Source organism: Rhodnius prolixus, unplaced genomic scaffold, assembly GCF_049639745.1.
Source record: "Rhodnius prolixus isolate KJV_2025 unplaced genomic scaffold, Rpr scaffold_1, whole genome shotgun sequence".
Taxonomy (NCBI): domain Eukaryota; kingdom Metazoa; phylum Arthropoda; class Insecta; order Hemiptera; family Reduviidae; genus Rhodnius; species Rhodnius prolixus.
In genome coordinates, this window is record NW_027411581.1 from 21,400,192 (window position 1) to 21,417,773 (window position 17,582).

Below are 17,582 nucleotides of genomic sequence, written 5' to 3' on the forward strand. Positions count from 1 at the left end.
ATCATGTATATAAAATTTTTTAAAAATGTTTATATAACTGTATTTAATTGTACTAGGTATGAATGTAATTTATAGTGTGAATGAGTTAACTTTAAGTGTATAGCTTTAAGAATGGAGTTCCGTAAGTGACTGTTATAGCAAAACGTTGTGTATAAAGTTGGCATGGCATATCCACTGCCACAGGGCGGTAAAGGGCATAATAACCACCTAGGTTCATTGCCTTAAAAAACTCTATTTTATTTTTTTCGTTTGGTGCTTCAACATTTAAGATCATTTTTTCAGTCAGCTGTAAAAAAAGCTCCTAGGAAGAGAACATCTAAAGACCTGCAGCTGGATTCGAACCCGTGATCTTCGCGTGGGAATCCAGTTCGCTTACTATTGAGCTATTCCTTTTCTCCCTACTTTACATAATATTTTTTGTGTTATGTGAAATTGTTGAAAGTTTTGACGATCGCCATTGAATATTAATTAACGCTTGTTTCTTTTAGTAGTCAACCAGATGCGAATAGCACTTCCAATTTGACCAAGATATTCTAAATATATTTATATAACGGTTATGCTTTCACTTACTATTGTTGTCACTCTAGAACTAGGCCTATTTATGTCACTACCTTATATGGTATACACGTCTGACGAGATGCTGGAGCGCTTCCAGGCTTCAAGCTATAAAATCAATAATAATAGGTTACGGTTTCCAAATAGGACTTATATGCTGTAACGATTTCTTTTGTATATGTGACGGCTTAATGGACGATAACTTTCCTATCTTAATCCATACATTATTTGCTTAATCCATAAAATTCGCTTAGGTATATAGCTTAAAAAGGGAAGACTTTAGACTATCTACGGATTAGTAATCCTAATATTTTTAGAATGAACTTAAAAAATAGATTGTGTTAACAAAAATTGTGCGCGGTAACCTTGTCTCAAAATTAATGAAAGTGGAACTTATTTGAAGCAATTCTTAACAAAGTTTTAGTAATAAATTGTAACAATTTTTCCACTTCATTGCACTTGCACCTCCATCAGACCTGAGCCTAACATGTAACTGACCTATTGATAGAATTAAGAACACAAGGTTAGTGCATAAAACAATGTTTCTAATTTGAACTTCTTTTGCTAAACTAAGCATAAAAATTGGACCTTTTTTTTTGGCGATTGCCAAAAAATTAATATCTAAACAGAATTTAGTGACGCACTGCTACTTACTACAATGCATACGTATACATTCAATAAAAATATAGTTGTGTATGTAGTTGGTAGAGTGGCGGGGTTGGTTAAGTGTTAGCTGTGTACGAAGAGATATTCTGCAGGAGCGCCTGTATCTGACGGGATGTGGTCGTTCCAGTAATGTACTTGCTGTATATTTATATTACCTCCCTACTGGCAGCCAGTAAGCCAGAGGTCTCTCGACCTCTCCTACAAACCATATAATGTAAACAGATGTTACAAAGAAACTGTTTACACTTCGTAACACGCCGTGAACTCTTCTGTAGCTCATATCTTTCCTGTTCTGCTGCTATACACTTCGTAACCATATTTAACACATTTCATTTAGTTCCTTGTTATATTTTCAGCTTTTATTGGCAACAATAGCCTAGATCAGATAAATCTAGTCTGCTTTATAAACTATCCTGCATATACACAACTGTTTGCTAGTATTTTACTAAATTTAGCACCAAGAAGTAAAAATTGTACGGAAGTTTCTTGGTTTTATGTGTTTGTTACATGAGTCATGGCTTTCTGCTGCTAAAACACCTGGTGCTCTAAACTGTCTTACTATGATTTCAGCTTGAATTAGGAGAGACGGGAAAAAGGAAATTTTATGGGAAAACTACAAAGAAAATTGTAGTTTCAGTTCAATTATAAACTTTTTCTAATTGCAATCAGATTCAATAAACATATTGTTATAGTGCTGATTTTTGCGTCGTAGCGCGTAATTCATCGATCATTAGTGGATGATTAATCAAATCAGCTTGGTCGCGTAATCCAAAATACTTCACACCACGTAATTTCCCTTAAGTAGTCAGCAAGTGTAGTTTGAGACGGTAGTTAATGCGTGAACTTGTTTGTGGTAAACTTTTCTACAACAAACTGATAATCAACCTCAGATTACAGATTAAAATCCGATTTCGATCAGAAATATGAGATACTCGTGTGCTACGAAGAAATAAAAATCAGCGTTACAATCTGATATCTTTTAATTACAATGAAATTTTAATTTGTTAAAAACAAAAGTAATAATTAAATTGAAAAACAAAGCTCTCTTTTGGCGTAACTACGATTCAGCTTTATTCTGCTAGCATTGTCCAAGCTGTAGCCCTCAGTATTCAATACAGTGGCGTTTTCTGCTCAGACCACAGTTTGCCAAGAATTAGGCAGAAGTATTTCTTATATATTACTCAAAATAGTACAGGCTCTTGGCAACCTGTAGATCGGTCATGGAAAGAATCATTTATCTGGTGGCGTGAATGTGATATGAGTAAAGTAAAAAGGCGAAGTGTAAATTATGTCATTGCCTCTTTTTACGGAGAAGAAAACACCATTGTGAAGTATTTCCGATTTTCAGAGTTTTGACTTATAGTTAATTTTCGCGTCCCTGATGGTACCTAAACGAAATTTCAAATTTGGCCGAATATATTTTTCAATAAATAAGTTTTGAATTGTGCTGAATTAATAAAACACAGTCAGATATTTTTTTCGAACTCAGGATGTGTACATTGTTCCCGCAGAAAACCTGTGCGAACGCGCTTATATATTTAGTACATGCTAGGATATTCAGTACAACACGAAGTACATTTTTTCAAAATTTATTTTTTTAATCTTTCTAATACAAAATTATTGTTTTTTATTACACAACCTTCTGTTAACGTGCATCTACGAGTATGTTACTTATTATCGACCAAAGATTTAAGCAAAATAACTCCTGTGGGCTTACAAGTAAAAAAAAAATCTTTCATTTGCTCTCCTGTAAAAAAATTAAAAATGTGACATAGTGTTGTGTACCTCCGAGGTACAATATATAAAATGTGCAAGTGTGTGTGTTTAAGAACAATGTTATATTGATAGAGAAGGCAATGGTATATCGAATATCATTCCTCCACTCATTTGAGAACTTAATGAATCCCTTAACCCATTGTTTTATTGTATTAATAAGTTCTATTGTTACATTAGTTTGGTTTCATTTCGGCAGCTTGTTTGCTCTTGGATTTAAATTTTAAATCTATCGAACATGATCTCTTATCTTTTTAATCTATTCGAGGAAAAATTTAAATTTTCTAAATCGAGTTGACGTCTGAATTTTATGTATTAAGGATCCATCCCCTGAATTGACCTTTTTCAGTTATGATGGCTTCTTCATACTTATGAAATACATCACATATGCTATGTAAATACGGTGAATTTAAACAGCGTTTCTATACAAAGTTGTTTAAATCTAGTAAACACTATTTATTAAGCAAAAGTGTTTATGAGAAATGATATATTAGTCATATTAATGGAAGCTAGTGTGATTCGCTTAAATTGACCCTTGAACTGACTGGCGTTTTGGGATAAAACCACTTCAAGTTATTCTCTTAATAAAATTGATATAATTTTAAACTCATCTTGTTTAAAACAAAACAGAGTTACAAAAAAATAAAAAGTAAAAATGAAACTAGCAGAAATAATAACTCGAGCTCTGTATTTACTATATTTTGACCGAATTATCATTACTTATCAGCTTATCACACTTCTCAATTCAAAAATCGTCACAAAGAAGTGGGAGAAAATTATATATTCATTAAAGAGAAAATAATTTATTACCTTGGAGAATACTCTTATACAATTTATTACCTTTAATAGCTCAATTAAAACACAAAGAGAGTAATAAATTTTCAAGTAATTATATAATTAGAAAACAAAATAGGTGAACGTGAATGAGCTGGGGTGGTCCAAACATTTAATTTATACTTCAATGATTCTGTTTGTTTTTTCAGATCGTAAACTCTATATTGTAGATTACCGCGCACGAACTTCATCAATGGTCGTGTTCAACAAATTAATGATAACAGCTTAAACGAAGTTTATCACGGTTCACTAAATTGCAGTAGGAAAATAGAATTCAATATAAAATATAAGTAAGCCCTGAAATAGTTGAAGGAAAACAGTATATATAAAAATAACAGCCATGTTTACTCAGTTTCAGTTTCAAGGTCGTTATCCATAATACTATACAATTAGGCTAATTTTCGGTATCAACAAATTATTGTTGATTATGTATATACAAAAAGTAAGGGGGCGTTGAAGAAGGGCTATTTTTTGAATTACCGCTTCCTTTCATCTGCGATGTTATACTGTTTGCACAGGAAACAATTTCAAGGTGAAATCAGCTGTTGCAGTAGAATGGTAATATACTTAAATAAATAAAAACTACATAATTATTTGATTTTAATCAAATTCTCCTGTAATTAAATATTTTTGAATTTCTAATTCAGTGTTAACAGATTTTCTATGTTTATTAGACATGTTAAATAGGCAAGATAACCCAAATTTTTATTGAATTTTTTTTCAGCAGTTTTTGACTGTTACATTTACAGAATTGGATGTTAAAATTTCAGAAAATAATAAAAAGTAAATAAATAAATAATTAAGGATTCAAAATTAGCGAGGAATCGGTCAAATAAATACAATAACTCGTCTTTTTGCCAACGTTTCGACAAATATATTGTCTTCTTCAGGGCGTGGCAATACGGGTTGTTTGAATTACAGAAACTGTTGAGTTTTGTCGAAACGTTGGCAAAAAGACGAGTTGTTGTATTTATTTGATCGAGTAGTTGGATGGAGGCCTGTAAAGCTATGATGTATTGTGTTACTGGGTTCTATTCCTGGACAAGGCCTTGGATTTTATTTTATGTTTAATATGAGAATTTAATAGCAAGGGTATGTTTGCTAGTCGCCTCAGTCCGCGACAGCTAATTTGGTAATTGAACGTAAAGCCCATTTGAAAATAATAGGCGTCACTTTATTTTACTTTTTGAATTTTAAAGCAGTTGGTTCTGAGGCAGTTGCTTTTTTAAAAGAGCGGATCACTTCAAAAGCGTAATAGATCTTAGGCTTCCTTTCAGCGATCTTCGAAGTTAGGTTACTGTATTAACCGAGAGGGCAATTATGGTTTATTTCTTAGCATTAGTTTGGATTAGTCTGTAGTAAACATTTTTAGAAATTTTTCATAGAGCTCAGTGAATTATTTATTTTTTTTGGCGAAATTCTCAGCGCATCACTGTTCAACAAAGATACAGAAGAGGCTTGCGTTTCCTTCTGGCCACCTTCCAATATCAAGTTGAATGTGAAATCAACACCATGGACATGCTTCCTCAACATCCAGCTGTCTTATGTACAGCTCCCAGGTGTCTAAAAGAACTATCTTCCTAGAAGTAACACCATACTACATTTTGAAATCATGAAATTATCTGAGTAGTCCAGAATATAGTCGATGAAAGCTATAGTTAATGCCCTCAAGTTCCATGAATTATATACCAGTACCAACTGTAATAGATTGATTTGGATCACTTGAACTCAATTACCCTGGAATTACATATTAAATTACTCTGCCTGAGGACGTATACTCTGAGGATGGCCGGATGTTATCGCTGTTAGATCGGTTAACTACTCTCTCTTGCACAATACTCCACTGATTTGGAAATTTAAATGAATAAAGATAATTTTAAACATTTGGAGATTCCATTCTTGGTTGTTTGTTTTAAATGGAAATTACCAATATATTGTGTTAGGCAATGTGTTCCTTATTGGGCATCAACCAACCATTGCCCATCATTACAATATTCTGTACAACTTTCCATTATATTAAGAACATATTTAAACAACATTAAGTTCTAAATAATTATGGATAAACGCTTTCTTCAGGTAATTTCTAATAAGAGCAGTTGTGCTACTTTATTATAATTAGGGTTATGTAAACATTCAGGCCACTGTTTTTTGTTTGTTCGTTGTTTTATTTTCTTAAACAGGACATCTTAATTTTAATAGAATTCATCACATTAGATTATTAATGGCGGTCTTTTTGATATACATATTTCGTTTGTTTAGCTTTTAATTTTTAATTCTTTGAATAATTGTAGGTTTTTTAAAGAAAGTTTAAAACAAAAAATCTAGAGCGCACATCAATCGCACTTTCACTCGCAGCAAAATACGAAGTATAATTTTCTTGAAACTTGAAAATTTTCGAAAGAAGCTGCTAAAAAGTAAAAAAAAAAATAAGTAAAGTAACACTTGCGTTTAAGCAATTTACTTCAAATTTGGAATTTTATTTACAAAATGAATTTCTGTTTGTTGTTCAAAGGTCATACGTTGCACTGCTAGGTTCAAAGAAAGTCGTTGTAACCATTTTTGAAAAAAAAATTAAAAAACTGAAAAGTAAATTCAGAGCTGGTTAGGACATATTAAATAGGCTATTGCTTTGTGGATAATTTTAATGGAGAAATTACTGCAAGTTCTAAGTTGGAACAATATGCTAGTTACAGGAAATGGTAGAGAAAGTAGAAGATAATTTTGATCATCCTAGATATTTAAAGGAATATTTCTAAAATAAAGACTGTAATTTGAGGAGTATAGTCTACATCAGTGTTGTTTAAATTAATGAGTAAGGAAAACATAGAGCCTTGTTAACTCTGGGTTCAGCTTCCAAGTTGTACCCTGCTTCAGCTCTAACCCTACCTCGCTGCTATAAATGGGCTGCAATCGAGAAAGTTCGCTACTTCTTCACCAGGTACCCAGGTCTCACCTTCGTGAAGGTACCGCTTTTTACTAGCTCATGGTAAGTTCCCATTTTTGCCTCTAGATTGAATTCTTTGGCCCATAAAAAAAATTTCCCTTCCACTGTTGAAATTGAAGGTGACACCCGGGTATTTAAAATTACCCAAAGCTTCTATTTTTTCTACAACCAAAGTCCAATGTAGCGGATAGAGCAAATGTTTATTGTTAATCCCTATTTTTGATGTTCCTCACCCAGTTTGCGGGTCACGTAGGCTACGACTTCCTGGTCTGAGGCAACCAATTCCTGTCCACCAGCATATTGGAGGCGATACTGCCTTCACCACCTTTATTTATCCTTCCACCTTTATTCTCATACCTTTATATAGCCTTTTTCACATTCAATTCAAATATAAACAAAATAGAAAAGTAATGAAACATCGGCCCAATTTAGAAAAAAAATAATCTGGAGATGTACGCCGCATTTTGAATTAATTAGTTGAGATGATTAAAATCTATTGTTGGCAGGCGATAAGATTATCGTTTGTAATCGATTACAAATCCGTAAATTTGAGAGTTGTAAGTTAATTAAGAAGAGATTCATTCATAAATTGATATTAAGACTAATTCTTAATGTTTGACTTTTCTAACTAAAAAATTTTGACATTCAGGGCAAAGAATGTACACGTTTTAACTACTTACAAAGAGATTCTAAATATATGCAAAGAATTCACTAAATATTCATTTTTTTTTTTTTTATAGTCTTTATATATTTTTTTGACACTTCTTCTGTCATGTATATTTATGCATGATGTCATCTTCTGAATATTTGGTTTTAAATTATAATAAATACCAAAACTATTTCTACGTTTGGAAGTCACGTTTTAACTTAGGTCCGCACCTAACTGAAATAGTAAAATAAAAATCTACAACCAAAGCGTGGTGACTTGTTTTCCATATGGGCTATCAAACTGAATGTGGTTACGTAAAAGCAACTTGCTACAGTACTGCGTGGGTCGACTGACACTGATACACAGGTTACACTTGAGTAAGTGATTTTTCCTTTCTTACGAAATATCTTACGCCTTAATGGAGAACACATGTGGCTTTCTTACTTTTTCTTGCTCCTTGTAGGTGATCGCTTAGAAATTCGAAATTTAGTTTTCACTGAGGTAATATACCATTGTAGCTCGCATTGAACGACTAAAATTCCTTATTTTTCATTGCTAACAGTGCTGAATAAGCTTCAGAGAGTTTCCACATCATTTAGGAAGTATGTCCTTCATGCAAGCGATCACAACCTGATCGTTCGCAAATTGAATCGTATTCAACACGTCGTTCACCGAACTTTCCTCAGACCACATATCCACTCCTTTAATGCTAATCTCACTCAAAAGATTACTATGGGGAGAGGATATTCTTGTTTCAGGTCTTAAGTTACAAGGAACGTTAAAGTAACATAACTTCTTAACTTTATATACTCCTGGGCATTTATTAGGATTTTACTTATTCTAAGGCTACTTGTTCTAAGACCTCTAATAATATCATGTGCCACAAATTTATTGCAGGTCCACGAAAAACATGTGGAGCTCCTGTTACAGGATAATAACTTGCTGAACACAAAGAGTTACGATTCACCTGCTCTAAAAGCAGCCTTTTCTATTGGCTATAATTTACTTTTTTTAAAAAATTATTATCACCTTAAGGATTGGCCCAAAGAGTCAACTCATGCTAATTGTGAAGATTATTTCCCAATAGTCCGAGCATTTCTACGATCAGCTTTTATTAAGCTGATGGGGTAATGTATCTGAGGTTCCATTCTTTGGAGGTAATTTTATGTTTCTTGCATCAGTTTTTAATTTTATTGACACGTGATTAATACTCAGGAAAGATTACTGGGGCCGGATGAGCGGTTGTACTTCTTATAGAGCTTTCTACTTTTACTACGATTGGAGGCGCCACGGTAGCCAAGCGGTTAGGGGCGAGATCTGCAAAGCTAATTTGCATTGTGTTGGTACTAGGTTCGATTCCCGGTCTAGGCTTTGGATTTTACTTATCTTATTAATCTTTATTATGAGAACTTTTTGGTAAAGTATGTTCGCTAGTCGCCTCCGTCCACGGCACCTAATTGGTAGATGGACGTAAAGCCCACCTGAAAAAATACTTTACTACGATTAGAGAAACTTTCAGTTGAACTTTCTACTTCTCCTTTAAGAAATTTTGTTAAACTTTTTAATAATATTTCCATTCTTTCAAATATTTATGTACATACTCTGTAAGAACAAGTACTGCGATCGCCTTCTTTTTTAATTTGAGTATTCATTTATCTTTTGTGGTAAGAAATGTGCGTAATTGTGCTAAAATTTTGATGAAATAAAATCAATTAGTCCTTGCAATTATTGTATTTTTATCAGTCACAAAGCATGAACTAATTTTACGTTAAAAAAAAATATTGCTAGGTGTGTTACTGTTCTCTTTGAACACTTGGAAATAAGATCAAATAAACCCTAGTCGAAGAGGAAGCAGAGAACCTAAAGTGGGTTGTTAAGTTTGATGAGGTCAGCAGGATCGGTCAGACAGCTCGGCGGCCGCAGGTTATTCACGCTCCTTCGAGGGGGAAAGTTGCGGAGGAACGGCCGTCGGATCGCCACCTCTCTAACCTAATCTCGCCGTTCCAGCTTAATAAGATGAAGATTTTGTTTTTGGTTTTACATATTAATTTATTTTTGTGCTTATATAAGCTCCTTTAATAAGAGATAAACGCTTCTATGCCGCTTAACACTGTTTTACAAATTTAATTTAATAATCCGCTTGTACACACACCGTCTGGTGAAATTTTGATGTTTTATCTTTTAGGAGGATAACTATTAATATTATTTTTTCGCGGTTATTAATTTACAACTGATCGGTTATATATTTTTTTAATGTCTTTGAAAATTTGCCACAGCATCTCCGACAGCAGTACCAGCATCAAGAATATAGTTTGCCATCTAATGACGGCGAAGAAGAAATCACCATCCAGTAGTGACTCTCCTCATTATTTGAGAGAACTCTAGCCGAACTAAACTATTTATCTAGTGGCACTTAATAAGAAATTGCGTAACCACTACTCATTCATTGAGGACGGATATCTGGAATGGCTGCTGAGGAAAGTTGGTGGATTAAAGGACAGTTGTTATAAGCGTATATGGAATGGAATTTGCGAAAACCCATTCTAATTAAGTCATTGGTGAATTGGATCAGTAGATTGGTATAGATTGTCATATTTGTTACTTAAAAAAGAGCATTAATAAAACAATGGAGTATCTTAGAAAGAAGGAATTGGAGTTGGTAGATATTGGATGAATCCAATGAATTATTGGAGACAGTAAGACCGTTAAACAGTAAATTGTTGTTAACTTTAAGTAAAAGGTTAACTTCGAGCGATCGGCCAGTAGTCGCTTGAGTAGGTAACGTTATTTTTACTGCGTTTCAATCTGGGTTCGAGAGCAAAAATTTGTTAATGTAGTGTCCGAGGTATTCCAAGGTATCAACGCTTGGTAGGAAGGTCTGGTTCGTAAAATTGGAGGTCACTTAGCACATTTCAGTGTGAAGGTTATATTTTTTTACTGTCATGGACATTAACCTTCAATCTCCTCCTAATTTTTAACCTTTAAAATATAATTTTTCATTATTTACATTATTGGGTTAATTGTTATAATCGTATAAAATTGAAAAATATCATTCAAGCTTTTTAGAATTTGTGGGAGTAATTTTTGTTCAACAATTTTGTTAGAATCATCCCAATATTGTGCTAAAAGCAACGACGAAAGCATGGAATGAGAGAGAATTTAAGTGGTGACTGTCTTAGAACAAGCTGTCTATCCTAGAGATGAAGATCGTTATTAGGTTAAGAAAATTACAAAGTTTGAGCAAGTTGTGTAACGAAAATAATTTTAAAGTCTTTCTAAATATTCTAATTTGAGACAGAAGGTATCGTTAACGTTGAACCGAAGGATTTATATTTTCTACTACTGTTTATTATCTTTTTCAAAATACTTATAAAATATTATCAAGGTATTAAATTATATAAATAATTTCACTAGTAATGGAATTACCTCTCAGGCAAGGCAACTAACTTCTTGTCTACTTAAGCATCTCTTTGGGAGAAACGCATTGCGACTCCAGGTTCTGTCGCAGCTGCTCCACAAATGCAACTTTTACTGTGCTGACGTACCGTTCCTTACAAAACTCTCCGATGCTAATGGGCTAAAGTGTGATATGTACAGTCAAATCTAAAGAAAGACCTGCGACCTGCTCGGCTTATCTGTAAAGTTTTTATCTTTGACTTTAAGTGAATTTTAACGCATACAAATGCTGTGGTTACAGCTAATCCTTGTTTTCCTTATTTCTTTATCTTTTTTAAGTTTGTTAAAGAATAATGTCTAGTATTTATTAATATTATTGGTTTTTATTTATTAATTTTTTTAACATATTTACGATCAATTATGAAAGAAACTAAAAACTTAATTTACTATAACAAAAGCCAGCTTCATGTTCGAACCGTAATAAGCAGTCGAATACCTAATTCTCCCAGCACATTACCGTGCACAATAAAAGAATGAATAAATGAAAGTGTAGTGGTTACGAAGCGTGGAATTGTAAGTGGGAGATCGCCAGTTGTTTACTTTACCCCAAACATTATACACGAAAATTACATTTGCTGTAATTTTCTAACTTTGTTTTTTCCCTCTATGCTACATTTAATTTTTAAAATAACCAAAAAGAGTCGTAATTAAATGCAGGTTCTAGATAGCGTATTATTTCGGCAGTGGGATGGTGAATTGAAAAATCGGTTAGAATTACTGGAAGGTGGGAGCTCGCAGATGACTCATGGCAAGGTAGTGTGGAGTCCTGCAGACTCAGTAATCAGCCCACATATCCTCACATCCTACTATTAGGAATTATTATTTCAAACAGTGTAACAGTTTGATGACTTAGAACTGTAACTACTTCACAGCCTACGTGACCATTTTCTTATTATTTTATTTTTTTGCCACAATGTTCTTACTTAGTGTTATTACCAACGGTTTTTTCTTGTAAACTATTTCGGTTAACGAATTCTTGCTATCTCGGATGGTTGGTAGCTGGAAGTATTGCGATCGAATCAAATACTCGTTTCACGATTCCTCTAGAGCATGAGAATGTAGTAGCTCTCTCCAATACTCACTTTTTCTGATTGTATATCGGATGAGCCAGGGCTCTTTAAATTGTGTCTCTTAAGAGCAACAGAGTAAAGTAAAGGGCGCTACTCTGGTTGTTCCAGAGTCTTTTCAACAACAGAGAAAGAAGTTAGGTTTGTGGCAATCCTCAAGAGCTTGTTTGAACCGTCTGGAGTCCTTGAAGATCCATACGTGACTTTATCCATAAACAATAAAGTAACCCATTTCTTTAGGATGAAAAAAATAACTGCCAGTTTCAGTCAAGATATATTTTTATTATGCCGAGCTTTCGACCTAGGGACTAGGTCATCTTCAGGGCTAATTTACAATGTACTATTTTACATCATTGAAGGATTGGTGTGTCTTCTGTCTTGTCTGTACGTTGACTGAGTGTACATGACTGAAACTGGCAGTTATTTTTTCATCCTATTGAAACTATGAATCAGCCACCAAAAATAATGAACAGTAAACGATTTTACTTTGATCGTTCATTAGATTTTAACTTTTTGACATGTCTGTGAGTAAGTTACTGACTTTAAAAAGAATTTGTCTGTAAGTGAAGCAGAAATGATTAAAACTTGATAGATCTAGACAAGATTATAGACTTAAATAGTTCAATAATAAATTACATTTTCTAGCTTTGAATTATAATTAGGTACTTCATTGCAAGCTTTATGATTGGCAGCCCATTCAGTTCATTTATTCAAGTATACAAGCGTGGCCAGTCTTTTTATTGAACTAATATTTCTTCATCAGTTATTATGACATACTTTCTTGGCTTTCATAATTTTATTCTGCACTGAAATTTGCTTTCAGTATTGAACGCTTTAGTACGCCAAGAATAAACGAATAACTCCATTGGTTAGATAGCGTTACATTTACTTGCCAATTTGTGATAAGAGAATTTGCTAACTTTACTCAAATTTTCCCATGTTTTTTTTTAACTTAGATAAAATCAGAATTTATTCCCTTAAATTTTACTCTCCTCTAATAACTGTGAATGGTTTTCTGCATTCTATATTCCAAGTGGAGAAAAATGAATTATTGTGATTTCATTGAAAGAATTCTTTCTATAGAAATATATATTTGTTGCAGGTCCTGCGCAATGCCTCCATATCTTGGAAACAGTTGATGACTAAGGGTCTCATCTGAAACGGTAAGAAACCTTATTTATTCAAGTATTTGATTTTATTTTCTCTTATCTAATATCATGAGGCGAAACATTGCTATCTTACAAAGTTTCGAAGTAGAGTATTTTGCGGAAGTATTGAGTTCCCTGGAGTACTTAAATAATAAAAAAAATGTAAATACATCTTCCTAAGTGTGCCATTTTTATCAGCCACATTTGTTTTCGAAGGCTTAAATTCTTTATCAAAACTCAATGGAATCTTTGCTAGTGATCAATGTTGAAACTAAAGTAAATAGTATGTAAGTAAAGAAAAGTAATTGCCCATTTTTAATTAATTAGATGTCGTGGACGGAGGCTACTAGCAAACATACTTTACTGTAAATTTCTTTTATTAACCATTAAATAAACTCCAAGGCCTAAGACCGGGAATCGAACCCAGTACCACAATGCATATTAGCTTCGCAGGATAGTTTTGTCAAACTCTCGCTGTAAGACCGTCTAATATTGAAGTAAATGCAATATTATAATAAATCTGCTGCCATGAATCTGCTCTGGGCGTCCTAATGTACTATTTTTTTTTCAATTTTCAAACATTCTTCGTAATTCTAGTGCGAACCCCAAATGTTTGTCCCTGTGCATTAAAACAGTGCATCAGAAAATTCGTATTAAAGGGATTAAGCTGGCTTCTGTTAAAATCGCAATCTTATTGCAGAAAATCAGAATATAAAAATAATATCTTATATATCACATACAGGGTGACCATGGTTACAGGCTCCACCCACTTTTTTTTTAAACGGCGGGAAATTTCGAAAAAATAAAAAACACGTATTTAATCATTTTTAGTCTAGTTTATTTTCAGTGATTGACCCATATTTTAAAACCCTTGTATCTCGAGATACAACATCCAACTTTTGTTTTTCAAATGGAACGTTATATTTTTTGTTGCATATTTTTGTAGTATTTGAGCTGCTAAAAACAACAAAAAAAATTTTTTTGAAATCGGTTAGGTTTTTCAAAAGTTATGATAATTTAAAATATGAAAAACAAATTTCAGTTTACTGTCAAAATTACGTTATTTTTTTTTAAAGAATCTATTCAAACTAGGCACAATCAACAGATAGGCGAGCCAAAACTCTGGACTCCCACGCTTTGCTTGTAGCACACTTATGGTGGCGAAGTCAAGATCTAGGCAGGTTAGAGTTATTCGACGTTTCAGATCATCGACTGAAGCCACGGGATTAAGGATACTTTACACTTTATTGTTTTAGGTATCTCCACAAAAAATGGTCCATTTGGTTTAAGTCCGGAGATCGAGGAGGCCATTGGATGGGACAATGAGCCCCTAAGCATTTTTCATGGAAATTTCTGTCCAGGTAACCTCGAACCACTCTCGGGGCAACCATCTTGTTGACATACATATCTAGCCGACGTTGTAGATGAATATCTTCAAGCAGAACTGGCAAAATGTCTCTTAAAATAAAGTTAGATACGTTTCACCAGTTAAGTTCTCTCTGTAGAAGTATGGGCCAATTAGGTGATTTCCTAAAACTCCACACCAAACGTTTGTAGAAAAAACAACCTAAACGTCGAATACTTCTAGCCTGCCTAGATCTTGACTTCGCCACCACAAGTGCTGCTAAAAGCAAAACGTGGGAGTCCAGAGTTTTGGCTCGCCTATCTGTTGATTGTGCCTAGTTTGAATAGATTCTTTAAAAAAAATAACGTAATTTTGACAGTAAACTGAACTTTGTTTTTCATATTTTAAATTACCATAACTTTTGAAAAACCTAACCGATTTCAAAAAAAAAATTTTTGTTTTTTTTAGGAGCTCAAATACTATAAAAATCTCTTTAACAAAAACTTACAGTTTAAAATGTTAAGTATAAGGGTTGATTAAACGCCAAAAGGTACACAAATCAGCAAGTACCCAACATTTCATTAATACTTCATTAATATTTAAGTAATTTTACTACATTAATTTTCATTAATATTTTTTTGAATTTATTAGATGTTTCACAGACCCTTATGCTGGCCATTTTAATCTACAAAATATTTGTTCAAGTAGAACACCATTTAACTTAGATTGACTGTAATAAGATAAATAAGATATGCATATTTTTATGACAGCTAACATAATTATTCCAGTATTTTACTATAAGTAAAATTAGAGGGACTAAATTAAATTACAATTGAGAAATGAATAATTATTGTTGAATAATTTACTTGATATTACCTACGCGTTATTACCTACGCTCACAAATACTTCGGAAAGGCGAATTCTAGACTGAAATATTGTTTTAAATCCGTGATTCAAATTTAAATAGTAGCCGACTCTACTTAGTCTTTATCTACTTTAACGTGCATGTACATACTCGTACATACATGTGACTACTCAGAATAAAGAGCATAATAAAGATAAATCAGAAGAATAATTTGGAATAAAGCTAAAATAAAGTACCTATTTAATTATGAAGATATAATATACATTTTATCATAATTAGAACAAAAAAATAAAATATTATGAATGAACAAAGGGAAGGGATTAGCTATGCGGTTAGCGTATTGGATTCCCACGTGGAGGTTCCGGGTTCGTATCCAGCTGCAGACCCTTTGATTTTCTCTTTCTAAGAGCTTCTTACAGCTCACTGTCCGGGTGATGGACAGTGTTGTCTGTAACGAGAGAACACTGTCTGGAGGCCGGCAGTGCACTGAAAAAAGTTCCGGGCGCCAATAACCTTAGATGTTGACGCGACTTAAATCATAAAAAAAAGAAAATGAATGAACTGGCCAGCATAAGGGTCTGTGAAACATCTAATAAATTCAAAAAAATATTAATGAAAATTAATGCAGTAGAATTATTTAAATATTAATGAAGTATTAATGAAATGTTGGGTACTTGCTGATTTGTGTACCTTTTGGCGTTTAATCAACCCTTATACTTAACATTTTAAACTGTAAGTTTTTGTTAGAGATTTTTGTACCTTTTGAATAGATTTTCCTTTTTGTATGTTCTTCAAAGTTACATATCTGCTTTACAGATTTTATTAAAATTGGGAATAATAAATTTTAATTGTATCATTATAACCTGAAAAGGTGTTAAGTCGGAGTTACTACCACTGGAGAGATCTTTTTAAAGAATGATTATAGTTGCGGTCCCCAAACCATCCTCAATAACAATTTTTTTGAGAAAGCATTTTGAATAAAATAGGAAGGTAATTTGTACGTAAATAGCAAAATTAAACTGCGATTTCAGTTCTTCCCTTTAAGAGGAGTAAGAAAAATAAACTGCGATTACAGTACTTCTCCCTAAAAGGCAAAGAGGCAAAGATTTTGAATCGAACGACAATTCATTGATGTAAATCGGTTCACTCATTGATAATTTTAACGATTGCAGTACTTCCTCTTAGTACGTGTAAGAGCATGATGGCACTTCACAGCCACGTAGAGGAGCTTTGATCACTTCTTCATGCTAAATTTTATCAAAATCGGACTAAGCGTTATAGAATAGAAATATTGGTAATAATAGTTTTAGAAAGGGCCTTACCTGGGTGGGGCAAACTCCCCTCCTTATGAGGCACAGCGTCGAGGCTTTTAAAGTGCAAATCTGTACAAAATTTCGATTCGAATGACACTTCATTCATGAAAATCGGTTCACGTTTCGATAATTTGAAACGATTGCTATACTTCCCCTTAACAAGTGTAAGAGCAGATCGTCGTTTTAATGTTACGTAGGGGAGCCCTAACCCTGTCATCCTACCAAATTTTATCAAAATCGGGCTAAGATTTACAGAGTAATTAATTATAATAATTTTGGAGGGGGCCTTACATAAAAGCGGCTAACTCCTCTCCCATTCCATGTACAGCGTCGAGACCCACAAAAGGCACATCTACATAAAATTCCGAATCGAATGATACCTCATTCATGAAAATCGGTTCACGCGTTTAGGCGCTACGTTGTTTACAAAAAAGGTAACAACAACAACAACAAGAAGAAGAAGAACAAGAACAAGAACAAGAACAATTTTTGAAAATGCCGTTTTTGCTCATTTTCAGCATCTTTTTTCTCAAAATCTATCAAATCTAGGTTGTTGCAAAAAAATTACAGTCATAAAGGAGGATTTGCCCTATATTATGAAGAAAATTTGGGAATTTTATCTTTTATAGAAAAAGAGAAAAAAATTGTCAAAGTTGGGTGTTTTTCAACGTTACGCTTTTTCGTGCAGTTTTTGATGATCAACCCTTATACAACTGTCCTACCGGACAGTTTTAATATGCAACAAAAAATATAACGTTCCATTTGAAAAACAAAAGTTGGATGCTGTATCTCGAGATACAGGGGTTTAAAAAAATGGGGCAATCACTGAAAATAAACTAGACTAAAAATGATTAAATACGTGTTTTTTATTTTTTCGAAATTTCCCGCCGTTTAAAAAAAAAGTGGGTGGAGCATATAACTTTGGTCACCCTGTATTTGTTAAACGGAAGAGTTGTGAGTGTGTCAC

General features: G+C 33.3%; 1 protein-coding gene across 2 annotated transcripts in view; it reads left to right on the forward strand.

Annotated features, from left to right (window-relative positions):
• The window catches only part of cv-c (RhoGTPase activating protein), a 512,238-nt gene that overhangs the window by 75,136 nt on the left and 419,520 nt on the right, over positions 1-17,582 (forward strand). For both annotated transcript variants that reach the window (XM_074134447.1, XM_074134439.1), the window contains exon 2: positions 13,047-13,107. The gene's annotated coding sequence lies outside the window, so the exon portion shown is untranslated. The remainder of the gene's footprint in view (positions 1-13,046; positions 13,108-17,582) is intronic.